Here is a 27,423-nt window from a genome sequence, read left to right as displayed (position 1 = left end):
AAAGAAATACTGGAAAGATACATAAGAAATTCAACTCAGAGTTTACCTATACAGGTTATAGAAGGGGGGTGGTCAAGGCAGAGTGAGAATATATCAGTGTGTATCTTTCCTTCTTTATTATTTTGAATTTTGATCTGTATGAAACACTACCGTTCAAAACAACAACCAAAAAACCCCTTATTTTTAAAGTTCACAATTAGTGGATGTTAAAAAACATATACTACATAAAACCACCTTGAAATGTCATTCTCATAGCCCACAGGATCAAGTACAAACTCCTAAGCCTGCACTTGAGAGTCTCAGTTTCCCGGCTTTCTCTCACCCCTCAGCCCTGCCCAGGCCTCAGGCTCCAGCCAAACCAGTCTGGTCCTGAGTCCCTGAGAACATCACACGCTCTGGGACTTGAGTCTTTGTTCTTTCCATCTCCCTTCAGGGAATGCCACCACTTTCCACTTAAAAACATCCATGGGGCTTCCCTGGTGGCGCAGTGGTTGAGAGTCCCCCTGCCGATGCAGGGACACGGGTTCGTGCCCCAGTCCGGGAAGATCCCACATGCCGCGGAGCGGCTGGGCCCGTGAACCATGGCCGCTGAGCCTGCGCGTCCGGAGCCTGTGCTCCGCAACAGGAGAGACCACAACAGTGAGAGGCCTGCATACGGCAAACAAACAAACAAACAAACGAAAACAACAACAAAACATCCATGACCCGCTTCCTGCTTCCCCTGTGAAGCTTTAATGATGAGAATGTAACAAGGGTGCTGCTGCTGCTGCTGAGGAAGACGGCCACTGTTTACTGGGTATCTACTGCAGTCCGTGTTTTATTGCATCTCAGTTAATCTTCCCACCAACCCTATGAAAGAGGAATTGCTGTCCCTGTTTCACGCACAGGAAACTGACTCCAAAGGTGGTGTGGCTCTTGACCCAAACCTTGATGTCTGGGGTCACAGAGGCTTGGGCTAGACTCCCAACTCAGCTCCTTCCTGGCTCTGTGACTTTGGAAAGTTACATCATCTACAGAAGCTATAATTTAATTATCAGTAAAACATGAATAATAAAAACACCTACTTCAAGGAGTCGTTAAGGATTAAATGAGACACTGAAAGAAAACACTCAGCACACTGCTTGGCACATAGTAAGTGTTAAGTTAATGGCCACTCAAAAAGACTTGGTAGTTCCAGATTCTATCCACCACCCCATATTGAAGACTCCCTCCCTTGAAATGTGAAGTCCTAACCACTAAGCCTCTTGTTTATACCAACAAGACCATGCCAGCTAATGCCATGCTATCTTGATCTACCTCTGCTTCTCCTTCTCTCATCAGTTAGAACATAAGCACTTCAGGACCAGGACTAACTCCTGGGTTTCTCTATACTCCATGATTGAAACTGGCACTTAGTAGATGCTCAGTAAATGTTTAATGATTGATTAAGTCTGAAGAAAGAGAGCAGGGAGGGAAAGGAAAACCGGTGAGAGAAGAACACTAAATTAAAACTGGAGACGTCTAAATAGTAATCTAATTATAGAAAATGTTAGTGCCAGACTTGGGTTGGGGAGGAAGTGAGAGAGGCAGAAACTCCTATGAGGTGGACAGAAAGTGAATAGCAAGGCCAGGAATGGGAAAAGAGGGTATTGAAAGTAGTGCAATGCCTTGAGGCAAACATTTATATTTAGAGGGACCGCTCTTGGGCAATGTTGAGTTTCCCCTTTTCTTGAATTCAGTACCACATGGATGATTGAAATGAGATGAAAAAGCCACTGTTGGGCTGCCCTGGTGGCACAGTGGTCAAGAATCCACACGCAAATGCAGGGGACATGGGTTTGAGCCCTGGTCCGGGAAGATCCCACATGCCGTGGAGCAAATAAGCCCGTGTGCCTCAACTACTGAGCCTGTGCTCTAGAGCCGCGAGCCACAACTACTGAAGCCCGCGCGCCTAGAGCCTGTGCTCTGCAAAAAGAGAAGCCACCGCAATGAGAAACTCGCGCACCAACAAGGCCTTATTGTTTGGAGATGATGGGGCTGGTTGAAGAGGCTTTTCACTGATCACAGTCAGCACATGTGACCTGACGAGGGGAAAAGCAGTGTGCAGCCAGGAGTGTTAGTGGGCACGGGTCCAGCAAAGGTCAAGAAGCAATCCCCAGCTCTGTTCTCCACACTGGGCATATCCTGATTGGGAGTTGGCATCTCAGTTTCGATCCATGGGCTTTAAAGAAGAGAGAGAAATGGGAAAGAATCTAGCAAAATAGGTGAGGAGTGAAATGCTTTCCCCTTCTTCCATGCTCACCCTCTGGAATCTCACCCATCTATTAAGGTTTGCTTTAAAGAGTCCCCTCCCCCACCATGTCAGGGCTGACCTGACCATCCTCCATATTCCTACAGCACTGGTTTCTACTTGGGGACAGGATTTACCCCAAGCTGTTTTGTATGAGAAAAATGAGAGAGGAAGACTTCGTTCGCTCTAGTCTGTGAACTCATTGAGAGTAGGTCTCTATCTCGTTCATCTCTGTACTGCCTTAGGGGGCCTCGCCCAGTGCCTGGTACCTGATGCCCGGCATATAATGGGTGTCCCATAAATTTTTGTTGGTTGAGTTCTCTTTGTGGAGGACTGCACAAGAGGAGAGGACTTGAAAGGATACAGGAGGCCAGATACGGTGCCCTTGTGGTACCCTGGACTTCCCACGTCTTATTGCCAATCACACAGGATTCTCTTGAACATTTTAGATCCATCTTCCCCAACCAGATCCTCGAGAGCAGAGATGGGCTGACTTGTGCTCAGTGGAGGACAAGTGAGTGCTAGATGGTTGCTGGGTGAGTGCACACAACTTCACACACTGTTGATTGACTTAGGGCTCAGCAGGGCCCATTCCTTGAGGGTCATGGTCTTGTCCTTCAGACTCAGGAGCAAGTCCCTGGCTGCAGGGCCTTCCATGTTCTCCTCAAACTTGCATGTGATTCCATTCATCTCCCAGGACAGATCCTTGAGGATCTTCAAGAGTGGCTCTCAAACTTGGCCTCCTGGGAGAACTTTTAAAATTCCTGGTAACCAGACCACATTTCAGATTGATTAAATCAGAGCGTCTGGGATGAGAACCTGACATGAGATTTTATTTATTTATTATTTTTTTTTTGCGGTACGCGGGCCTCTCACTGTTGTGGCCTCTCGCGTTGTGGAGCACAGGCTCCAGATGCGCAGGCTCAGCGGCCACGGCTCACGGGCCCAGCCACTCCGCGGCATGTGGGATCTTCCCAGACCGGGGCACGAACCCGTGTCCCCTGCATCAGCAGGCGGACTCTCAACCACTGCGCCACCAGGGAAACCCCCTGACATGAGGTTTTAAAAGATCCCCAGGTGATTCCAAGGGCTGATAAGTTTTAGAAACACCTGTTTGGGAAATTGAGTAAATCTCAATAAACCAGAAAATTAAATAAACAAGGACACCCATGCCTCTGACACAACATAAATAGAGGTACCATTGTAGGACATTTATTAAAGAACCAAGGGTCTGGTGTGATGGCCAGAATTTGTCCAGATGCTGCCAACGTTTGCAGATCACCCTGAGAAGTAGGCACTGTTGGGTACCTCCTTCTTAGCACACATGTTCTCTCTTCCCCTGTGTGTTTATTCAGCATTTGAATATTTTTTACCATGTTTCTCCCCTCACTAGACCATGAGTAACCTGAGAGCAGGAACTGTGTCTTCATAAGCACACTGTCTGACCTGTGGTAGGTGAGTGACATATATTTGTGACATAAATGTGTCCATGAATTCATTCATTCATTGATTTACTCATTCATTTATGCAAGCATGTATTCACCAAACGATAATAATGACAGAGAGAAAGGTATTGCATTGGGAGAGAAGGGGAATTAATCAGGAAGAGAGGAAAGAGAATAGATCCCACGAAGAGATAGAATCGAAAGTAGGGTAGTAAAAGCTGAAGAAGAAAAGAAAAGAAAAAAGAATATTCATCTGTGTAATGTGGTGGTAGGTAAGTCAGGCTTGGACTTAGGTAAGCCAATGTTTTTTAATCAAATGGACTCAAAATTAATGAATAACATCTGTAAGTACTCTGTACTTTTCCTCCTTTTTAGAAAATCCATTAATTACTATGGAGTTATTGGCATCACCTCTCTCTTCTCCTCCAGGGGATTAGCTCTAGAAGAGCTCCCACCCTTGGCATTTCCCTCCCTGTCCCCAGTGTCCAGCACAGTATGACACACAGTGAAAGCTCAGGAAATACTCACCAAATGACTCAATGAAATGCTCAGTTTCAGTTCCCTCTTCCATTAAAAAAAATCATACTATCCTCACCTCAGGGTTGTTATGGGAAATAGATAGTATACATAAGCATCGGCTGCATGGTAGGCATCCAACAATTGTGAGTTCATTATTAGTGTTAAGAAAAACAATAAATACTAAGTGCCGACTCTGTCCCAGGCCCTGTGCTAAGTGGTGGCCAACAAGAGATGACCAAAAGTGCAAAGAAATTGCCCCTTTTAGAAAAAGTAAGGATTTGAGGACTCCAGTGTCACCACTTCTCCCTTCAGCCACCAAAGAGCCTCAGCAAACTCCCACATCCACCCACAACGCCCTCCCTGGCCACGCCCTCACTGCAAGTCCTGGAACCTCGTAAACTGGCCTTTCACTCCACCACCACCAGATGGCAGCACAAAGCCCATGGACTGCTCGGCCTCTGGCAGGCCAGGCACAGTCAAAGCCCTGTGCAGTGTGTTCGGCTGAGAAGGAGGGGACCCGGCCCCCGCCCATCTGGCCTTGATATGCTGGTTGGGACTTACAGTTAATGCTTTGGGATTGGCCCTTTCCTTTCCATTTCCAACGCCCAGATTCTAGCCCCTCATCCTGGGGTCACCACCCACCTGCAGGGTCCTTGCTCAGAATCCTTCCCAGAGCACCTTCCTTTCACCTCCGTTTGCTTACAGATCCCCTGCTTTTGTGAAGACTCAGAATTCCCTGTACGGCTCTTAAGGGACACCCCCATCAAAGCTCACCTTCTCAAGCCTTGTTACACCTCAACATGACCTGCGATTCATCTCCCGTCCTCTCTGCCTTTACTCACATCACTCCTTGTCTGATAATATCCATGCTCATATATGCGGCCCCTCTTTTTCTCCCACCGCCTCGGAAACCCAGCTGAATGCTCACTTTTAGGAAATCTTCCAGATTCACACCGGATGATGGCTTACTCTTCTGTGTGCCCCATCAGCACTTCCTTTCTTGGTAACTGCTCTCTGGGCTTCAGGTTTGGGTTGACCTGTTTGCCTAATGCTTTATCAGCAATCTTCAGGTGTTTCCTGTCACCCCAGCAAGGGAGGGCAAGGATGGGTCTTTCTCTTAAAAGAAAAACAAGGCCTTTCTCAGTGCCCTAGTCTGTACCCTTAATAGTCCTTAATAGCCCTTAACCGTCACTGATGGACTGAAGGGAGAAAGAAGGAGGTCTGCGAGTGATGAAGCGCCCAGGAGCCTGGACGTCAGGGTGATGCCTGGACGCGAGGGAAGGACTGTGGGGCAGGTGCCAAGGCTTGCACTGACTGGGGAGGGACAGACTGTTGACAGACGGCCCAAAAGGAAGGGAATCTGGTGCTGTACCGGGTCCAGGAGCCTCCTAAGAGCAGGGTTGTTACAGGAGGGCCGGGAGCCGTGACTCTGGGGATAGGGTCGTGGGGAGCAGTAGCCTTCACCATTTGAAAGGGCAGCAGCTAAGTGCCGGCAGAGGAGACAGGTTTCCTTAGGGTGAGGAGTAGAGGAGCATCATCAAGCAGGTGAGGGTCCAGGTGCAGGGGGAACATGTGGGAGAGAGGAGAGCCGAGGTAGGGATGCCCTGAGCCGCATGGAGTCAGAGGAGGATGAGCAGAGCCTGGTTGCAGGCGGAGGCCCTGGGGTGCTGCTTTCCCTCCCAGGGCTCTGCCGCCTCTTCATCCTCTCCTCTACTTCCTCTTTGTTCTCCACTCCCCACAGCCAGAGCAAAGCACCAGTCTGTGGCATTCGAGCGGTGCCCTCATGACAACCGTGGTGGCTAAGAACTAAAGGAGAAATGCTGAGCCCTCGAGGGCGGGGGTGGCCCGGACACGGCGCCTGCCAACTGGGCGCACCCTCTCATCTGGATCCCTGTTCTCCACTCACCCAAGGCTCTGTTCTGCTGAGGACTTGCCATTTTCTAGATGCTGAAGTTTGAGCAGGAGAGGCCTCAAGAAGACACCAGACCTAGCCCCAGCCTTAAGCCAGCTGAGATGGGTGGCTGGTCTGAGCACAGGCAGCTGCAAGATGGCAGAGACAAAAATTTAAATTAACCTAATGTGTGGACTCACCTCCTCTTCCTACCTGCGTGAGCTGCCCGTTTGTACGGTTGTTTTGGTTTACCGAAAGCTCGGTTTACAAGCCCCTTTATTCTGCTGAATCTGTAGTATGTATTCACCACGTGACCTTGGGAAATGCACAACATGTACTCTGGCCCTCAGTTTCCCCCTCTGTACAATGAGGTACTGAACCAGAGTGGTGAGTTTTCAACCGTGTCAGGTGGAGCCCAGGACTCAGCAGAAGAGGCTAAGGGACCCCTGGGGGCGGATGCTGGGGAGAGTCTGAGCGGGGATGTTTCCCGGTTCCATCTGGGTTTCCACCCGAGCAGCTGCTCTTGGACCTGCCTGAATATTGTGGTTCTGCGTGGGATTGTGTTTGGAATGAGAATTCAGCTACTAAAACAATGTTAGAATTTGTGGTCTTGCCTAACCCTGACCCTGCATGAGCCTGTTGCAGTTGTACTGTGAGGCATGTCCTTGGTGGCGTGTCCCCACCTGCAGGCCCCTGTCAATGTGAATGCCTAAACACTTGGGGGCATCACACAGGCAGCTTCAGGACCTCTCTGCTCAGTGAAAAGCTGATGCTCTTTGGTGGTGGTTGTGATGTTCTCTCAGAAACCTGCTTTTACTAAAGTTGTTTGATGGGTCCAGGGTTTGGGTGCTCCATAGTAACCTTGCTGATAAATTACATCCCAAGTCTAGCGAGCAGGGCAGACAGGTCCTGTAGCCAAGGGACAAGGCCCGGACCTGTTCTTTGTCACCTGGCACCAGCTGGAATCCCTCATCGCCGGGCTAGCAGCTGTGAGGGATCACTTGGCCACCAGGAGAACTCCCCAGCTGGGACCTTTCTGAGAATCTGTGACAGAGATGCGACATCTGTGAGTCTGCTCAGGGGAAAATCCAGCTGCGTGGCTCAGTCCCTGGCCCCAGTGGCCACGGGGAAGAGCTGAGAGGCAAAGAGAGAGCAGAAGATGGGCTGCTTTGCTTTTCTCAGTTTCCACAGCAGCTCACGAGATCTGCATTTCCCTGTTTCATAAGGGAAGTTGGCAGGCGGGACCGGAACCAAAAGAGGCCCCACCTTGTGGCAGATGGTGAAGCCCACAGCTGTTGAGTATGGTGGGTTTCTTTCCCCTGACCGTCTGGGTTCTCACCTTTGACTCATCCCTTTTGCTTCTGACCCACAGTGGCTCCAGCCAGGCTTTTAGTCTGCACATGGTATGTCTGGACAGTGAGTATCAGGCAATGGGGTGAATCTTCGAGGTGATGAATCACAGAAAAAACCCCCAAATGTTGAGACAGAGGCACCAGGAAGGAGGATGGGGTTTGTTTCACAACTCAGCGAGACGGATTATTGGTGCCAAAGTCTGTCTTTTCTGAAGGGAATGTTAGCCAAGTGTGGGTCTGACAGTCATGGGTGTTTAGAGGGCTAACCCTGGAGCAGTCCCTGGAAGGACTGGGGTGATTGTTCAGGACCAAGGTGGGGAAGGGCTGGTGGCTGGGGGTGTCACTCCCCACAACAGTGACAATCAACACTTAGGAGAGGGACCAGAATCCCTTCACTAACCTGAGGCAAATCCTCAGCTGCCGAGGAAGCCAAGTGACTTTGGGTTCCATTCTTGGATAAGTCTTGGTGGGGCAGAGAGCCGGCCTTGCTCTGCAGACAGAGAGGGTAAGGCTCAGCTCCAAGCAGTGGATTTTGGGAGTCACGAGAGAGGGCAGGAGTGTGTCTGGGGCCAGCACGGCAAAGGTCCTGCCAACCAATCAAGAAGGGTTGCTTGAAAGGGTTGGGGTATTTAGTCCAGAGAAGAGGAAGGGAGAAGAGTGGTTTGGAACCCCCGTTGCTCCCAATGGCAGAACTGAGGCCATAGATGGAATAACAGGAAGAAAAATTCCAATTCACCAGAGCCAGACCTATCTGATCATTTGAAGACAGCAAATGTCAGTGGCTAAGACCCTGGGCTCTAGAGTAGTATTACCATGAGCACCCTCAGGAACTGCTCTCACACGTGGTTATGAGACCCACTCAGTGTTGGCCGGCATTGTGAGTTTTAAAAAACTGTATCAACAACCAAAACAAATTGGGAGAGTATGCTTACAAATCTATAGTTATAACCTCTTTTGAAAAATCTGAAGGTCTGATCACCTAGGTTCATATTCTCTCATGGAACAAGAAATGGAACCTAGGTGGCCGCTGCCTCCTCTGAATAAGGTAATTACACCCTAGATCGTCATAGGTGCCACCTCCCTCCACCTTTCTTAGACCTGCATGGTTTCACTGATCCCCAGGTAGGGATGGTAGTTCACAACCTTGTTCTAGTTAAGAGCTCAAAGTCTGCATCTTGGTTTGGCCACTTTTAAGCTATTGTGATTTTAGACAAGGGGGTCAACTTCCATAAGCCACAGCTTCTTTACCTGAAACTGGGAATCATAACAGTGCTTACCTGGGAGAGTTCGAGAACTCCTGGAAAGCAGCTGGCCCAGAGCATGGCACACGATGAGAGCCCACCAGTTCTTAGCTACTGGGGAACTGTCCAGCAGTGGAGGGGGAAGTCTCACAAAACTTTGGGAGCTCCATCACCAACATTGGGCCTGCCGAAGCCAGGGACTGCAGAGGATGGAGAGCCCCCCAGGAATCTCTGAAATGAACGGACTATGCATCAGTTCTCCTTGAACCTTTCCCGATGACCAAGTCAAAGGTGTTGGTTTAGGGCTGCCCTTGATGCTTATTGAAATCACTTAGAGTAACTTGCACTCACTTGGGAGGCTGCTGCGTGCCCAGTGTGGTGAGGGCTCCAGCCCCACCTGACTGGGAGGTGGGAGTGGCCCCCTGCCACTTCCTTTTCTGCTTCTGGGTTACTCTGTGCACCCTGGCAGCACTTCCTGCCTTGGTAGCCAGCATGGGCTCCTCAGTCAGCTCTGCAGGCAGCCGAACCCATCCCCATTCCTTGGCTCCATGATAGAGCATTAGTACGTTAGGACCTGCCTGGGCCCTGACTCTCCCCCTGGATGGGGCCTTGGTGGTGTGGGTGTCCTTCAGGAGGTCTGGACCCAGTCTGATGAGAGACACTTTGGTAGCTGGCTCCCCCCAGGCTCTGAGAAGTCCCCTGCTGGCACATCATGGAGTGTCTGAGGGATTCAGTTCTGTATCCTAAGCCTCCATGTACTTCCTGGCTCTGGGAGCCGAGTCTGCTTTATGGACTTGGAATGCTGAGCAAGGAGCGGACACCTCCTTCTCAGGGAGGTATCAGAGGGGAGGAAGCTGGATCTAGAGGCTGTGAGCATAGCAGTATAAGGGAAGAAGGTCCCTGGGCAGAAGCGTGGGAGAGAGAGGGGAATCATCTGAAGGCCACAGGAGGGCAGCCTGCTGGGATCAGAGGATAGTGGCTAAGATGACATGGGTGCCAAGAACTAGCAGGGCAAGTGGAGTGAATTGAATGAGCTGGGTAATTCATGCTCTGAATCTGCTTCCCTCGCTGTGTCTCCATACCTCCATCCTCCATTCCCTCTCCTCTTCGGCATTCACTGTGGTCCTGACACCTAAACATTGTTACAGCCAGAGAGCAGCCCTTAGTAGCTGGCCCACTCGCCTCAGCCCTAGGTGGTGCGTCCTGTGCTTGCATCTCCCTTCTGGTTGGCCTGGGGAGAGCAGAGCAGTAGGAGGCTGGTGTTGATTCTGGTCCAGAGCCCAGACTCCTGCAGACTCATTAGACCAAGCCCCAACTTGGCAGGCTGATTTATCCCGATGTCGGGGCTCAGGCTCTTTGCTTCCTGTACTTGAGCTACTTGGTCTCCTTGGAGAAGCTTTTCAGCCTCTGCCCTCTGGGCACCTGTCCCAGGGGAGCGGCCCCTCCTTGGTCTTTGCATCGGGCCTCTATGGCTGCTGAGTATCATCCCAAGCCATGTCTGATGGCCTCTGGCTTGCATTTGGGAAGCTGGCAAGTCATTCAGACAGTAAGTCTGAATCAGATATTAGGTCTAAGAGAGTTTCACACACTTCATAGCATGACCTTGTTGGGATATTTACTTGCTGTTCTCCTGGTTCTCCCAAATTAATAATTGATTAAATCTTGTTTTGACATTCAGAGCTGATTTGCTTACATTCTATTGAACTGCACCTGCTCTGCGAGTGGGTGTGTGTCAGGAGGCTGGGAGAAGTTGGGGCAAACAACAGAAGCTTTAAAGGAGATGCATGGCTCGGGAACTGGTTTTGTACATCAAAATACAATTCAGCCCTAAAACCGTGGGTCATCTACCGTATGAAAAGCCCTAGATTAGACTCCAGTGACAGAATAAAATCATGGAAGGTACTGCCTTCTCTCTGGAGACTTGTGTTGGGGGAACAATAGCAGCTAGATTGCATAATGCAGCCCCACCCCCATTTCCACTGTTCCTACACTCACAATCACAGTCAAATACACATCTGCGCATGTCACGTCATACATGTGAAGATGAGCCCAGGCTGTGGGTTTTGAGATTTTGGCCATCAAAAGCAACAAGGAAAATCTCCCCTTTTTGAATCTGCATGTCATTACAGCACTGTGGTCAGAGGATGGGCTCTGAAGCCACAGGGTCTGGGTGAGAATCCAGCTGCCTCCATTCTAGCTAACTGAGCTTAGACATGCCATTGAACATCTCTGTGCTTCAGTTTCTTCATCTGTAAAGCAGAGTTTACAGTGCCAACTTTGCAGGGCTGCTGAGTGGTTTAAAGAAGCTAAAACAGGTACGTGGCAGTGCTCAGTAGCTATGACCATCATTCCTAAGATCTCACTGCTTGCAGAGGCTAATGGTTAACACAGAGGCCTGTTTTTAAGATAGGAACATGGGGCAAATAAGAGAATATTTGCCTGGTTTTAGGAGAAGCCTGGGCCCTGGAAACTTGGTGCTTCCCACACAGCTGCTGAGTCCCACCTCAAATTCATTTAGTAAACATATAATGAAGATCTGCCCTTTACAAGTTATGTAAGGATTGTTGGAAAACAGATACTTGAGGCATGGAGCCTATAGGCTACTTCAGGAGGTGAGACAAACAGATCAAAACAAAGAGTACAACAAAAACTTAGGAAGCCTCATTAAGTGGTAGGTAAGAAGGTCAGGAAAGACTTCATGTGTGTTGGAAGAGTTCAGGTATCAGGAACAGCACGAGGCAGAACAGGGAGGCAGGAAGGCTCGGCATGTGTTTGAGAACAGGGCAGTGGCTAATTTGGTGGGAGCACACTTTGGTAAGCCGTGTTGGTTTGGGCTACCAATGGAGAGATGAAATGCAAAGACAGGGTGAGCACTGGCTCTTCATCAACAGGCAGTGCGAGACCACTGAAGGTTTTTGAACAGGGTGCTAATAAGAAATATGTAGTGAGAATCTTTTACTATTTTAAAACTAATAGAATACAGTGAGTTAGGAAGATGGAGGTATCTAAGATTACAACACATTTTTCTACCTGGGTGACTGAAGGTGGTATTTACTAGGAATAGGGAAGACAGAAGGGGCTGGTTCAGTGAGAGACAGTGAATGCTTTGCTTGGACTGTTGGCATCAGAAGTGCCAATGAGTCATCCCAGTGATCGTGCCTGGATTGCAGAGTTAGTCCCAAAGAGAGTGAAACCATGGAATGAATTTGATGGCCCAGGAGGGGATTGGAGGAGAAGAAAAGAGGACTGAGGGCTGACCCTTGGAGACAGAACGTTGAGGGGAAAGGCAGAGGAAGAGGACCCATGAGGGAGGTGAAAGAGGAAGAATTAGTATCAAGGGAAGCAAGACAGTACAGTGTTGTGGAAGCCAAAAGATGGAGACGTCAGGAGACTAAGACCCAAGAAAAAGCTACTTGGAGGCTGTGGCGACCCTGGAGAGCCATCTGCGTAGGGTTCTGGGATACTGCCCTATTGGAAAGGGTCTAAGTAGTTGTTGGTTATTGAAAAAAAAAGAGGTACTGAAGAATAAGGGGAAGTAAGGAGAGTGAAACAGTATGGTAGTATGGAGAAGAGGCGGGTCAAAGGATTAGGGGGAAACTAGAGAGGCTTTGTAGAACTAAAGGAAGAGATCAGCTACTTGGCTCATTCAGTCCTGCCTACCTTCCCCACGTGTGAAATTAAGATCGGAGAAGAGAACCAGAGCAAGAGGCCAGGTGGTTGCCGGATACCAGAATATTAAGAAATTCATGTTGGTGGCAGAAATGGGGAGTGTGAGAGGGCATATGTTACCCATCACAGAGAAAACAAAGACGATTATCTACAAAACAGAATAGGCTGATTATGAACTGAATGTTGAATCCATTAAAATATTTTAATATGAAACATTTATTCTTGAGGCAGGCAAGAATTCTACCACTGAACCACCCAGGCACCGACACACTTATTCTTGAGGAAAACAACTTAGACAACATCAGATATATTTTCAATATTGGGTAGGTAAAGGGGAAGCAGTTCATGTTTCCCTCACCCCGCCATTTACCAGCACTGTGAGTTTCTGTGAGTTACTCACCCCTCTTTGCCTCAGGGTCTCATCTCTATAATAGGGACAGTAACACTTCCTAAGGTGGTTGCATAAGTAAGGACTGAAGGAGATATTCAGGAATCTGAATGCATGAGAGTTATTATCCCAGTGCCTAGCGCATGGTAAGTAGGTGCTCAGTAAATATTAGTTATCATTACTGTAAGCTTTTCTTGGCTGTCTGTTAGTCAATGCAGTCTTGGAGGGAGCAGCTTGGCAGTTGCAGCCCTGGGATTTAGCTGGACAGATGCTCAAACACTTGTCCTGAATTGATAAATCCAGCTGATGTAGAAGTGAAAGACTGTGTGTGACTAAACAAAGATAAAAGGGAATAGAAAAGAGAGGTTTGGGAAATAACAGAAGTACATTGTGTGAGTTTCTGCGTGTGTGTGTGTGTGTGAGAGAGAGAGAGAGTTTGTGTGTGTGTAGGGAGAGAAGATGATAAGACTAGGGAGAATTTTAGGCAGCATTTTATGACTGGTAGAAATGGATCATTTCAACCACTTCACGGTTGACTTAAGTACAGGAAACCCACAGGTTGTGGCTTCATAACTTGCAGTTGTGAATACTGGTGCCCTTCATCCACCTCCCCAGCCAAACCTGCAAACATATAGTCCAAAGCCACAGATTCCTCTCATTTTTACTTTGTAGCCATGTCTTCCTAATTAATGAGTATCTATCCTCTCCCCACTCCAGCTTCAACCTCCGACCTCAGGAACTGCGAGAAATACTGAGAGTATCAAATGCAAGATTTGGTGCATGGTTCAAATTCATGGTCTACCTTCTCTGAGTCTCAGTTTTCTCCTCTCGACAATGACCTGATATGTACCATTTTGAACATCTGTGGACTTACTAAACTTACTTCCCCAAGTGTTCAGCTCTTCAGGAAGAGCATTCTGGGACATGGTGATCAAGTGTGCCTTTATCTCACCCAGAACTTTCCCTCTCATTCATCATGTTTTTCCAGTCTAAGGAGGCCCTTACTCTGCTCGGTGAGGCAGCTTTTCTCTGGCAATGCTCCTCCCTTCAGCCACGATGTCAGCTTTCTTGAGCCCTGCCCAAGGCTTATGCGGCTTCTGCCTGAGATCTGACCTGTGGGGAGGCCCAAGAGTGGATGCTGTACTCCAGATGTATGTGTCATGGCTCACTGCTCTTCAGGGTGATCAGTGGATTATCTGGGGCCAATTTTCAATCCCTGCCTGCTTCCTCCCTGACCGCCCCCCACTTGCTATTACTTGCAGAGTGCATGGGGGAAAATGCAGTCACACTAAAAAATTATCTCAAACAGGGCTTCCCTGGTGGCGCAGTGGTTGTGAGTCCGCCTGCCAATGCAGGGGACACGGGCTCGTGCCCCGGTCCGGGAAGATCCCACATGCCGCGGGGCGGCTGGGCCCGTGAGAAATGGCCAGCTGAGCCTGCTCGTCCGGAGCCTGTGCTCCGCAACGGGAGAGGCCACAACAGTGAGAGGCCCACGTACCACAAAAAAAAAAAAAAAATTATATCAAACATCTACTAGTAGCCTCCACTACAATATATGTCATGCATTACAAAGTCGTAAAATGATTTTTAGACGATCTTTTATCTCCAGCGTTACTCCCCTCCATTAGCAGAAATGATGTAGATCTGCTTGTGTGTTATCTACATGTACATGTCTCTCTCTCTCTCTCTCTACACACACACACACACACACACACACACACACGAATCTCAAAAAACTGAAGTGTTAATTAATGGGAATAGTGCATTGTTCAAGCTGTCATAACGTGTGATGAAGACTGGCAATGCTGTAAAGCATCAGCATTAGTTCCATTCTCCAGGAGGGTTGGAAAATTCTTGCATGTAGGGGAACTTAATTACTTTATTTCAGTCTGAGTTGCACAACAGGTTTTGTGGGCTGTTGCAGGGCTGAGTAGTCCCAGGTTGCTGAGACTGCTCCCAGGCATCAAATGAGATAATGTGCAAGTACTTGGTATCCTGTAAAGTGCTGAAGAAAGGTTATCCTTTCACCCTAGTTTCCCTTAGAAATATATTTTGAATTTGTTATATGTGAATTCATCTAATGTATTATGAGTGGGTAGAGTTCTGGAGGGTCCTGATCTTTCTTGATCTGCCTGGAGTCAATCAACAATCCTGAAGTGAGAGGTGGGCCTGAAGAATAGTGATCCCAGAACCAATATATTAAAATATGCCCAGAGATAATGGAGGATAGTTCCTAGGAGGATGCCAGGAGAACTCCTGCTTCCTTGTGAGAGACAGTTGTTTATCCATAAATCATTTGTCGAGAGCCGCATTGTTTGGTGGCCTCTGTAGCCGAGCCATGCTGTGAAGCTGATGATAAAGATTTGCCTCCGCCAGGCTCCTTGCTCTTTGAGGAAGGGCATCCCCTTGTGAGGCCCGCCTCTGCCTCCCAGCTCATCACTCAGTTTAAAACTTGTTCCTCTGAGCTGTCTCATTCCATTTGCGATCACGTGTCATCCAGACTTCCTCTATTTCCTTTTCTTTATTTACTATTCCTTGGTCTTCCCCACTCTTTGAAAACTGAGGGATGGTTGAGTTGTCATGGCAACCTCCTACCCCATTGCATTTCTGTTTCTCAACAATTTTTCTACATTTTAATAAAATCACTATAGTGTGCAAAGCTTCATTCCCCTCCACCGCAGCTCTGCAAGGGAGGTTTCCTATCCGACCAGAATACTAATGACTAAATCATGGCTTTCTAGTGAGGCAGCCAGGAGGCCCTCTAGAGTGAGCACTTTGGTAGCGGTTTGTGTTCAGGATCAGGGTTTGACCTGTATACATGATCACAGTTGACAGGGCTTCAAACCCATCCTTGTAAAATACACCACACTGGATACATATAAAGTATACATGTTGGATATGGCTGGAGGGGAGGAGGTGTGAAGTGAGGTGTTCTTACCTTTGTTACATTGGCAGAGGGAACTGAACTCCTGGGCTCTACCAGTACCAAGTTGAGATGTCATAGGAAGAGCTGGGATTTGCAATATTGAAAGTGGCTGGGGGGTAGCATGAACTCATGGGGGGGAACACAGGGGCTTCATCATTTCCTAGTCTATGAGACCCCCCCGTGTTCTCCACTACACACTATGTACCCCGTAGAGCTGTTGTGAGAGGCAGAGATACCATACCCCTGGCGTTCGGTGTTAATTACAGCCTTGGGACTGGGTGTCTGGGCTCTGAAACAGGCCTCAGATCCCAGCTCTGACATGGCGTAATTTTAAGACCTGAGACAAGTTACTCAACCTCTTCATGCATCAGTGTCCTCATATCTAAAACGGGGATGGCAATGATAGAACATATCTTTTAGGGTGGTTCTGAGGATTCAATAAGTTAATATAGGTAAAGACTTAGAACCATGCTTGATAAAACCGTTGTCATTGGTTATTGGCATTTGATAAATGAGAGCTACTACTTTACCAGTTTATCAACATCCACGAAGACTAGTCCAAACCTGGGCTTTACCAAGGGTTTACAGCTGTTGAGGGGTAGGCTTGGGGGAGAGGTTTGGCAGAGGTCATTTTGTAATGAAATGAAAGGTTTCGACTACGTTGAGAAGTAGAATCTGATTCTAAATAGAAAAATGTAGTAGCTTTCCAATGCTTAGGGTTCAATAATGATAATATTCGTTCTTTGCCATGTGGTTTTTGGACTTTAAAAAGAACGAATTTATATAGGAGCAAGATGGCTTATTTTAGCTTAAGTCTGATTTGAACTGAAGATTCTGTTTATCTGTTCTGATGGTTCACAGAACGTCTCTGAGTGAGGTTATGTGGTAGCACTCTGAGAATAGTGCTTCTGGAACTTTCATGTGTATATGAGTCACTTTAGGATTCTATTAAAATTCAGATTCTAATGTAGTAGGTTTGGGGTAGAGTCTGAGATTCTGCATTTCTAACACGCTCTTAGGTGATGCGGTTGCTGCTGGTCCATGGGGACCAGTATGTAGCAAAATTGTGAGGTTTTTGAGGCCAGCTCTTCCAAAAGACATCTTGAAACAAAGGTGTGGGTTTAGAGGAAAGGGTTCTTCCATTTCCTATTCAGATACAAAGCTGGAATTACCCAATAATAATATAGAACTGGGCCCTCATGAGGGAATGAGGTTGAGAGTAACCAATGGAAGCTTGAAGCCTCTTTTCTTCTGAGGTCTTTTCTTCTGAGGACAAAGGAATTCAGGTAAAGCTATATACAATTGTTTGGCTTTTTGTCCAACTGCATATTGTAACGGTTTTTCTCTTGCTTTACAAGTGTGTGATTACTAGCTTTGTTTTCTTCTTGAAGTGTTTTCAGAACTCAATAAAACTCATCATTTTGAGGATTTTTTTTTTTAGTGCTTGATTTATTCAGAGTACTCTGAAGAGATGATTGTTGGACCAAAACCCAAGTGAAATTGAGCCAAATAAAGATGTAATTTTTAAAACATTAACTTGAAATTTCAACTCCTGCTTAAAAGCATCGCTTTCTGGCAATATCTTATTTCAGTCTAAGCTTTTATTTATTTATTTATTTATTTAAAAAAACACCTCAACACAAAACTCTTGACATGTTTTTAACAACTAACAATAATGGTGACATATAACAGCTGCAAGCTCACTTCTGAATTACCAGTGGAGGAATTAAAGGTCTGTGTTATAAGATGAGGGGTTTAGCAACTTTATAAGATGAATCAGCCAGTGACTCACAATTACAAGTTGTGTGATTTAAAAATCCAAGTAGTTGTGAGCTTCTTTTTGGAGAATGGGCAATCTTCAAAGGAATATATGATGTTAGAGAAAGAAACAGGAAATATACTTCTTTAAATTCTAGACTGACCGTGATTCAAAAGAGCATGGTAGGACATCTATGTATGCTCATTTCATTAGAAAGGTCATCACAATTGGATTTAGACTTCTAGCCATGTAATATTCCCCTTTATGCAAGGCAGTATTGTATCCCAGCACAGAAAAATGGTCATTTCTCCGAGGTTGTTAGACAAGGTCTGTGTCATTTCTCAAAAAGGCCCACAGATCAAGATATACTGATGCCAGTTAAGGGGAATTTGGCCTTTTAGTGGCACCTTTAACCATTGCAGTTGCCGATTCAATCAACTAGTAACAACTCAAATGGGAGATGGGAAAATATGGCAGAGATGGACAAGAATATATATTTCAAAATACAAAGTTTTAAGCAGCATTAGATGTTAAAATCTTTTCAAATGAAAACCACACATTAGGATTCCAGATTAAAGTCTCCTCAACTGGCAGATAACTGGTGGGAAAAAATGAAATGAGACTTATCTGAGAATGGCTATTATGACCCATTCTTAAAGCAGAGAGCTTTGTTTCTTCTAAGCTAGCGGGGACTTTTTACAGTAGCAGCCTTATAGTTTGTAATCGAATAAATCACCAAGTGACATTAATTATATCTTCTTCTTTGGCTCCCTAAATTCCTCTTTAATAGACCTGAAGCAGTTGCAATGAATAATATGGATTGAGAGCCATTTGCAACTTTTAGACTCAGTATTTTACCTTCTAATAAATCTATATTCTTTTTCTGTTATTGCAGGTAGCAAAATCCATATTTTTAATTTTGTTAAGGAGTTTTCTTAGAATTATCAGTAACCAAAATCTTACTCTAAGTTAGTTAATGGTTCTTGGTGGTTATAATGATCTAAAGTTTGGTGCCTCCTAAAGGCTAATTTCTGGTAGATTCCACAAGAATAAGAGAATGTGTGTATAGTTTTGAACTGGGAGTCATTTTGACTGAGGATTTATAGAGATATCAACAGGAAAATTCTGTACAATTTAAACACGAGAGCTTTTGTCCAAGTGGAATACTTCAAAGGACTGGGGATTGAAGGAGTCCTTTGATGAAATCTAGAAAGTACTGGAAATGTTTAAATACTGAGGTTAAAATTACACTAGATAAAATCTGATTTCCTGTTTCTAAGTCTAAAAGATTACAATAAGGTCAATGGAGGTTCCTGGAATAATACACAGATCTTCTAAAACAGCAACTGGATGAGGTAAGTGTGGTTGACTTGAAAGTACAGATTAGTTTCTTCCACACTACTCATGTGTTTCAAAATTAAGAGGGAAAATTTCCAAGAGTGAGACATATTTGGGGTTTTATTGAATCCAAAATATTTTTAACTACTGCAATAGTTTGAAATTTTTTTTAAAAGGTTTTCCACTGCTAAGATAGCTATCTAGTTTCCCTGGAGTAAATTTATGTATGAATCTAGTGTTGAGATCCTCTAAACGGTGGTACATCAATGCATAGCAGCTTTTACAACTCGTGAAAGATAAGTAGGCTGGCATTGGCTGCAAGAGGCTGAACACCCTTTCCTCTCTCCATTTGCCTTACTCAGTCCTTTCTACTTTCTCATCAAACCTAAACTCCTGTCTTATTTCCTGAAGGTCCTTGGACAGAGCTAATTGCTCTTTCCCACTTCTCATAGTACTCCAAGTCTACGTGGTATAGAACTTAACACCATGCCATAATCATAGACTTTCTCATTTTCCACTACTTCTATAAGGTCTTTGAGTGAGAAGTTACATCTTCTCGGTGTCCCATTTATTCAACAAATGTTTATTGAGCTTCCACTATAAACCGGGGACTGTAATTACAACGATGGCTAGGGCAGCTTTCAAGTTGCTTACAGTTTTGCAAAGGAGACAAAAGAGTAGACAGTTATATCTGAGTATACATCAGAGGGATATTTAACTTAGGTCTTCCTGGAGGAGATGTCATCTAGAGAAAGTCTTGAAAGATAATTAGGCATCACTCAGCTGAGGAGAAGAGTGTGGTTGGGTGGAGTGGGGCAGAAGAAGATGTAAACAGAGGAAGCAGTAAATGTGAAGGTACATAGAAGAGAGAGCATATTACATACAAGGAATTCATAACAATTCAGGGTGACTGGAGCAGAGCTTATCTGTTGGAGAGTGACAAGGGATGAGGTTAGAAAGGCAACAGGAGCTAGATTATGAAAGGCCTTGGATGTCATACTAAAAAGTTTAGGCTTTATTCTTAAAGAATAACGGAGTCATTGAAGTATTTTAGCCAGGAGAGTCACTAGCATATTTGCTGTTTACACAGATCATTTTTGCTGTAGTATGAAAATCTACGAGGCTACTGCAGCAAAATAGGCAAGAAATGACAAGACACAGAAACAATTCAGAGGTGGAGGTGGGGGAGGAAGTTGCATCAAGAATTTATTGGCCATGAGGAGTGAGTGAGAAGGAGAAGTCTGAGATTAGATTTTCAGATTTCTAAACGGTAGCATTAAGAAGTGGTTCCTTTCCCCAAGATAAGGATATGGTTAGGGTTGGATGTGGTGCTGAGTGCAGGAGATGAGCCATTCTGGGTTGGGCGTGTTGAGTTTGAAGTACCTTGGATAGTCTAGAGATCACCTAATTAGATATTTCTAGCAAGGACATTGGTATACAAAAGATAAATTGTGCATGTGGTCAGGAAACCCCGTAAAGCTGGCTAACAAAATCCTGGCCTATGGGAAGGTTATAGAAGGATCTCATAGAACCCAACGGCAAGGGGTAGAGTTGGACCTCCCACATACTGGAAATTTGTCTGTAGTTACTTTCCATTTTTCACTGAGGCAGTATGATTGTTCATTTCTGCTTCATTTCTGTTTCATTCTCTAAGCTTCTCTAGCAGGTTTAGTTACTGCTTCACCAGAACATGGATTACATGGATTTAAGGTTGTTAAGAGGCTGACCTTGGCTCAACTCCATATGACTTATATCTCTGCCTACTTGTTTCTACCTCTAAGTCTCCAAGTCTCAGTCAAAAATTCCAGGGAGAAAGAATCTGACTGGCTCAGTTTGGGTTAGGTTACCACTTGTGGATGGAGAGTGGGCTTATGTGAGTTCTAGGGCTGTCACTTCTAGGCTGTGGATTGGGGAGTTCTCTAAGAATGGAATGTGAGCAGAGAGGAAATGATGGGCTGAGAAAACAGGCACCTGGAGTACAGTAAGAAGAGTATTCAGGATATAGATCTGAGCTGGAGATAAGATGTGGGGAAGTAGTTAAAAATAAGGTATTGGATGATATTACCTGGGGAGAGCGTAGACTCTAAGAAAAGGTCAAGGCTGAAATAAGAACCTTGCGGAAAAGCGGTGTTTAAGAAGCAACAAGGGGAAGACAAATCAGTAAAAGAGACAAAGACAAGATGGAAAGAAGGTTAGTGTTGCAAAAACCAAGAAAGAGGGAGAGACCAACAGGGTCACACCCTACAGAGACTGGGTAAGATGAGAACTGAAGGATGACAAGGAAACTAGTAGTGAGGAAGTATTCAGTGAGAGGTGGAGACAGAATCTAGATTACAGTGCGGGGACATGATAGTAGAAGAGCAAATAAATGAGAGGTGAAGGAGTAGAGACAACTCTGTTTTAAAAGTCTCGCTTTGAATGGAAGGGGGAAAATAGAACTGAAGATGGATTTATGGTCCAGGAAACATTTATATACTAATCAAAGATTCTGGGGTGGGAGATATCGAGTATAGATCCAAGACAGTCAGTATTTGATGAAGGCAAGTTCAGGAGGGGGTTGAACAAGATGGACCAGAGCTCCAGAGATTGGGACAACTTTTCCACTGAAGTGAGAGGGAGATATGGCATATAAGGGGTATTCAATAACTATTTTTGAATAATAAATGAATAGACTCAGGGAGCGACAGTTAAGCCAGTTTGCAGAACTTAGGTTTCCATTTCTCGGGGGTCTCACTTTAAGGCAAGGCGATTGGGTGGTGAGGGCAGGCTGAGGCAGGACTAGGCTTGCCAGCATAAATGCAGAGTAAGACAAGCACAGTGGAAAGGCCTTTCTTCTGCTGTTCTTCTAGATATCCCTATGACAACCCCCTCAGTTACCTCACTTCTTAGGGAAGCCAGAATTTAGGATAGCAGGGGTGGTGAGGAGTGGGGAATGTGGCTGTGAAAAACAACCTTGGCTCAGGAGTCAGGAAACTTGGATTCTAGTCACTTTCTGAAATTTACTAACCCCATGGTCTTAGACAAATTGTGTAACTACGTATCCAGTTTCTGTATTTGTAACAAGTATGTGATGTGACCTTCTCTGCCTATTTTACAGATCACAGATTTTACAAAATGCTTTTAAGTATACATATATATGTATGTGTTGTAAATATTGTAAAGCACAGTCCAGCTGTAAGGTCCCATTAATTTATACTCCAGACGCTCTGAGAATGTGGCTTGCCTGCGCAGTGTCCCCTGTGGAACTAATTCTAACTATACGCACGCATGGCATGGCCCTGGAGCGCTGTGTGCCAGGTTCCTTCTTGGCTACTACACGTGTTGAGAGCTTGGCCTGACTGATAGTGTAGAGCATTCCTGCTGGCACAGAAAGTGCCTGGAGGGAGAAGCATATTAAAATCACAAGCTCATTACTTTCTCAAGACTAGGATATATAAAGTTCAAACAGCTTTATAAACTGCCTCCAGAAATTATAAGGCAAAAATTAACTCTGCCTCCAAACTTTACATCCACATCATAAATGCCACTTCCCTCTCTCTCCTAATTATTTCCGTCGCCATCACCACAAATCAAAGACAACAGAAACACTTGCCTCTGCAGACTTCCCCAGATTTTCTATAGAAATGAAAGAAAACTAAAGACATTGGTATATTTATCATCATTTAGCTCAGCTTCCAGATTCCTGTTAGGCCCTCTGACTAATTCCCATCGTTGCTTGTAGATTCAGGTCATGTGGAAATAACTGTTTGTTTTCCTGGCTGGCATAATGTGTATAAAGTAAACTAGTAATACCTGGCATCTACTTCTCACTGACATTGTAAAGGTTCATGAGATAGTGCCTGAGAATCAATTTGTGTTCCTCATCTTCATCTAAAAGCGTTTATTATGCCAAATTGAACCAGACATGGGTGAGGACTGTGCCACATACACACATTTCCTTATCAATTGTGTGTTTTGAAATCAGATTTCTGGGTTCTCTGTTTTGTTCCTTCTCTGCAGCTCCATTTCCAAAACACTGACTTCACTGACCTTAAATTGTAAAAGCCAGTAGTGTCACCAGAGGGTTTAGTTCTTCATCTGGCCTTTTCTCCTCTACCATGACTCAAATTGCCAGGTATCATTTAGAGTGAACAAAGAAGGATTAACGGAACTTATAAAGAAATGATAAATGGACCTAAGGGAGAGAAAGGCTCAATATTGATAAAGGTTATAATACAAAAGAGAGTACAGGAAAATGAACTGAGGATTATGTGGTCCCTAACCCATAGGAGATGTACAGCAATAATTATATATAAATTTGTTTCTGTCGAAGTCCAACAGAAATGTGAAAATTCTCTTGGATGGAGGCATGGTTCAAAGAGGATAGCTGTAATCCATTGGAAACCACCTGCATCTCTTAATTCACCCTGTAAATGTTTACAAAAGACTTTAAGATTTGGTTCCTTAAAATGAAATACTTACAAATTATGGCTCATGGAGTCCACAACTAAAGCTGCATGGCCAGAAAGCTTAAAAACATCTATTTCTTATATCAACTGGAGACTCAGAAAAATACGTTTTGTTCTTTTCTCTAATAGCTAATTACTACATGTGTAAGGCAGCCTAATTCGCACTTTTTTTTTTTTTTTTTTTTTTTAAGACAAAGTAAAATTCCAGATGGAAACAAGAGGGCCTCTGTTCTGGTGATGTAGCATTTGTTGACATTCCAAAAACACAAACACATTTGAGTAACTAGCCGCTATTAGGAAAAAGATTTAGGATCAACACCGCTAAGTACAAGATAAGAACAATGGGTATGTAAAGGTTGATGCATAGAAATTATAGTCTGTCATGGTACACAAAATATGGGACTTACATAGATGATACATATGGAAAACAAAATGTTCTTATTTAACACTTGACTGTTCTGGATCTAAATAATGAGAATCCTAACCTACAAGCTCAGGAATATATATATATCACCCACTAGACTCTAAGTTCTCTGAGAGCAGGGTCACCTTCGTATTTACCTTCACATCCCTCACAGTGGTGTTTTTGGTTTTTTTTTTTTGTTTTTTTTTGGCAGTATGCGGGCCTCTCACCGTTGTGGCCTCTCCCGTTGTGGAGCACAGGCTCCGGACGCGCAGGCTCAGCGGCCATGGCTCACGGGCCTAGCCGCTCCGCAGCATGTGGGATCTTCCCGGACCGGGGCACGAACCCGTGTCCCCTGCATCGGCAGGAGGACTCTCAACCACTGCGCCACCAGGGAAGCCTGCTCACCATGTTTTGAACAGAGCAGTTTACACAATTGATGCTCAATACATATTTTTGGATGAAATGATGTACATTTGCTTTCTCACCACTTTCTCGTATAATTGATAGTATGAAGGCACAGACTTATTACATAACATATTTTTTCTTCCTTGAGACTTTCCTGGGCCCTCAACAGTGTACAGCTGAATAAAAGAAACCTAGGCAATGCTGGCAACCAAAAGACTTGCTAAGTGTAATGCACAGAAGTTTCACTATAGTCATGTGAGAGGACACAAAACAGTCTGCAGAACTGTCCAAATGTAGCTGACACTTGAGCTGTTGAGAATAGCTCAGCTTTGGTGTTTTCTCTTTCGCAAAGCAAACAAACAAACAAAAGAGAAGGAAAGGAAGGAAGAGAGAGAGGGAGGGAGGGAATGAGGGAGGAAGAAAGGAAGGAAGGGAGGGAGGAAGAAGGATTTGGAGCTAATTATTAATATCAGTAACAGGATTTTTTTTTTTTGGTATTTTTATTGAATTCTGCACATAACATTTTCAATGAAAACACTTTAAATCCAATGACAAATGTATAAAAGGAATCAGAGGAAAATATCACATAATCAACTCACAGGTATTTACTGCTATTTACTTAACAGAAGGCCCAAAATTATCATGTCAAGAACATTACAGAACATGGCACAAGAGCTTATTTTAACTCTACATTAATATGTGATAAATTAACATAATTCAATGTCAAAGGAAGACAAATATAGAAAAATACAAAATATGGTTTGATTTTACACTTTATTCAGAGTTCCATTATTTATTATGTCATTGTTTAAGAATGATTATTATTTCATTCCATACAAAATAATATTTGTTTGACTTATCTGATGAAGAGAACTACATTTAAGGATACAAAATTTTAAATTCTGATATCCTATAGCTTATGTTCGATTTAATTGTTTACAGTAACACTGTGTTGCTAGTCAGTAAAAGTACAGAATGTATCACAGACTATTGATTCACAAGGGAAAGCAATTACAGTGTCTCTCTGTTGTTTGAGAAAAGAATTAAAATGTAGTATCATGTCATGGATTAACACATGAATGTTCTCCATATTCAAACTGAGCGGTCATCAGATTTTAATTTTATCCAGGAAATTACTTGAGTGGATTTTTAAATATGTGCATCAAGTTTACCACATATTTGAACTATGGCTAAATGTTAATAATCCTGTTATCTAATACTTGATACCAATTCTTTTTGAATAGTTACAGGAAATAATGAGTTTTCTTAAAATAAAAGCAGTTTTTCTACCCACTCCCCATTCCCTGTCCTCCCCTAATCACAGAATACATGTGATGAAAAACAATAGGCTGAAAAATGGCTAATATGGTGGGTCTCACAGTATGTTTTCTTTGAATGAGAATGTTTGCGATTTCTTGGGTTGATTATTGCTTCTTTCAACTGTTCAGAAATCAGTCATTGTGATGGACTTTTTAAAAAGGAAATTAGAAAGGAGACCAGTGGAGAAGATAATCTTTCAGTCGAGATTTTTGACATCATACTGATTTAATGCCTATGGTCAGAGTGAGGGGACTTAGTATGTTTTAGATGGAAAATGTTTGGCTCTCTACCTGAGGGAGGACTATATTTTGGAAGTATCTAAAAAGTTCTGACAATAACAGCAACCATGCCTTGTAGCTTAGACCTGAAATTTCCCAATGTATCATTTAGAATTAAATTTTAGTCAAAGTTTTAAAGATCATGGCAGTGGTAGAAAAAAAAAAATAACTTGACAGAGAATGAAAAGTGTAAAGAACATGAGATTTAAAGTCATTTGTTGCCATATGATCTTGGACAAGTCACAATCTTTCTAAATCTTGGTTGTTTAATCTCTAAACTTCAGATACTATTATTACTTCATAAGGATATTTTAAGATTAAATAAGATATGTTAATGATCTTTGAAAAGTATGAGATAATAAACAAATGCAAGACATCTCTGAAAAAACTGAAGTGTTGTAGTTGTATTTCTGATATGTGCATACTTTCTATCTGCATAAGATTTCAAAAGTGGATTCTAAAACATTTAGCATATTACATAGAAATACTACACACACTGCTTGCTTTCCCTCATATGTGTAGAAACTTTTTAACAGAAATTATATCATTTCAAAAATGGTCTATACAGTGTCCTTAATAGGATATTCCTATTTGGTTTATAATCATACACTTTCATGGCATTTAGGAAAAACAGTTTGACAGTTAGTTTTACGTAAACTAAATACTTAACCTCCCCACCCCAAACCTGGTATTAAGAGATCACACCATGGAAACAATTTACCGGAAGAGATACTACTATGTTTTGTTTTCATATGGTCAGTTCACAAATTGTTGTAAGATACACTATTAACACAATATGCTAGAATCACCATTTAGCAAATTTCATCAACTTTAAAAAAAATAGTTAAATTACTTCTTACAAAGATCACTAACACTAATACATTAAGAGACTTAATTACACCTAAAGTGAAAATTCAGATTCACATAACCAAAATTACCAGATTAAATGTTTTAATGAATTGCTCCACTAGTCAAAACATACATTTCCTATTATGATAGAGGTTTTTAAAAACTGCCCCCTTTTCTGAATGGAAGGATATAAGACTATACTTCTGGAGATAATCTCAGTATGACAAAATACTTCTGTATTATTCAAATGGACTATCATTTTAACAATTTCTCTAGTGTCCATATTTTAGCATCTTTCTATACTAATCTCTTTCTACCATAAACCAGCAACCAGAATATACTCTTCTTTTACAATGGGTATAATTGCCTATGGGCATCTTACCTATGTTGTACAAAACCTATAACCTTTCGTCTTCCCAACTGTCCACTAAAGCCAAACAGAAGTGTTTGGGTTATCCCTGAATTTTGTTTCTCACTCCTGAGCAAAATTAATTACAATGTGGCTCTATCAAGCCTCTTTTGTATTCACAAAAATTTACAAAATTCTGTGAATATTATTTTAATTCATAGCCATTGTTTCTGGGGCCAAAAAAGTATTAACTTTTAAATGTGACAAAAATGCACCTTACAATCAGCTACAGTTCACTGGGAAACATAATATACTTAATTTTGATTTGCTAAGTGTTTATTCAACTACAACATTTTTAAAAAAGGTTCACTTGAGCAGACGTTTCATTTAGACAATTAACAACATTCAAAGATGAAATGATAAATCATAATAATTAAACCGTGGTCAAAATCAAAATATTTCCATGTTTTACATCTTGCTGAAGTCAATTAGCAAACATTGGAAACATGAATGTTTGGATTTGCAGTCTGTTCAGTCACATGAGTAGAGGTGTGGCATCTAAGTGACTGGA

At 43.8% G+C, this 27,423-nt stretch overlaps 1 protein-coding gene across 1 annotated transcript in view; it reads right to left on the bottom strand.

The window, feature by feature from the left end:
- Window positions 1-27,423, bottom strand: part of KCNA2 (potassium voltage-gated channel subfamily A member 2) — a 66,235-nt gene that overhangs the window by 24,541 nt on the left and 14,271 nt on the right. Inside the window, exons 2-4 of the mRNA XM_024742066.1 lie at window positions 8,754-8,948; window positions 7,877-7,966; window positions 6,140-6,273 (exon numbers count right to left, since the gene is read on the bottom strand). The gene's annotated coding sequence lies outside the window, so the exon portion shown is untranslated. The remainder of the gene's footprint in view (window positions 1-6,139; window positions 6,274-7,876; window positions 7,967-8,753; window positions 8,949-27,423) is intronic.

The sequence above is a fragment of the Neophocaena asiaeorientalis genome, unplaced genomic scaffold, assembly GCF_003031525.2.
Source record: "Neophocaena asiaeorientalis asiaeorientalis breed wild unplaced genomic scaffold, Neophocaena_asiaeorientalis_V1.1 scaffold35, whole genome shotgun sequence".
Lineage (NCBI taxonomy): Eukaryota > Metazoa > Chordata > Mammalia > Artiodactyla > Phocoenidae > Neophocaena > Neophocaena asiaeorientalis.
This window is presented reverse-complemented; position numbering and strand designations above follow the sequence as displayed.